A 1,479-nucleotide genomic window follows, 5' to 3' on the forward strand; every position below is an offset into this window, starting at 1 on the left:
CATTCGTCTTTTGGTCTTATGATAAGCCGTTGGTTTTGTTTTACGGTTCGCATCGGTCAAAGCTCTCGCTGCATTATACACACAATAATTGATAGCCCAGAGCTCGGATACACCGGAAAAATGTCCACGAAGCTCGTCATCCATTTCAGCCAGATCTTTAGGCTTGAGAGAAACCTTGGTGTTGATATGTTTCTCCGGGTCGTAAAGCATCGTTCTTCATCTATTGGGTGCCTGCCCGCGGTTGGTCTTAGTGTCGCCTCTCTTTCTTTGTTGCCGGCTTTTTCTAGCTGTGGTAGAGTAGGCGTTCCGCTTACATAGCCCCTTTTACGGAGTAGTTCAGTATGGTTTCGCAGACGTTTCTGCGAAAAGTCCGATAACTCAGGGTGTTTATCGCACCACAGAGCATGCAGCCGTGCTATGTAACCCCGTTCACGGGCCACACTCGCATCGTAGCAGTCCAGTAAGTCGTGATTCAGTTGCTCCGTCCACCCAAAGGTCACGAGATCCCGCCGATCCATCGCATTGAATCCATTTTCATTAGATCCCCCAGCTCTAGATTGGTCGGCATTGTTGGCCGACCCATTGTCGGGAGCCCTGCGCGTTCTGTTGTATTGAACCGCACTTACTACAACTATGTTTGGTGTTGTCATTGATGTTCCCACGAGAAGCTAGGGAAAGGGGTTCGTCCATCCTTGTAGAGCCCCGCATGGAAGGATAAGGCTGCTTACTCTGAGAGGTCGCCCGGTATCCCAGAGTCACCGTTCTAGACACCTCACCCAGGTGCCATTCAGCTTTCGGCACGGTTTTCACACCTCCGCTTGGGGGTTAATTCCTTCGGGACCAACCCTGGACAATTGTCCGCGACTGCCTATTTATTTTTGTAACCATATTCAGCAGACACCCTTGGTACAGGGACCCTCTACCCCCAACCCGAGGACGCGTTCGGTGGTCTTGTCATATTAATGTTAATATTATAATTATAAAAGAAAACATTAATTTTAATCAATAGTTGACTAACTTTTAATAGAAATAGTTAAACTTGCAACAAAAAACAATTAGTTTTCTGCAAAAAAAATTTGAATAAAATAAACAAATTTAAAATTAAAAAAAAATTTTTTTAAACAAAATATTTAAATTTTTAAACAAAAAGTTCAATTTTCATCCAAAATAATGAATTGTATATGAAAAAAGACAATTTTGATGAAAATACATGAACTTTGCACAAAAGAAATTTATTTGAAAATTCCTTGAAATTTCTTTAAATGATAAAATCCCGGACGAACCCCCATTCGGTTCGGTTTTGATTCCTCTAGAATGAAACCGAAGGGCCTATGACAAAGCCACCGAACGCGTCTTCGGGTTGCGGATTGAGGGTCACTGTACCAAGGGTTTCTGCTGAATATGGTTACAAAAATAAATAGGCAGTCGCGGAGAATTGTCCAGGGGTGGTCCCGAAGGAATTAACCCCCAAGCGGAGGT

The sequence above is a fragment of the Belonocnema kinseyi genome, chromosome 6 (assembly GCF_010883055.1).
Source record: "Belonocnema kinseyi isolate 2016_QV_RU_SX_M_011 chromosome 6, B_treatae_v1, whole genome shotgun sequence".
Taxonomy (NCBI): Eukaryota; Metazoa; Arthropoda; class Insecta; order Hymenoptera; family Cynipidae; genus Belonocnema; species Belonocnema kinseyi.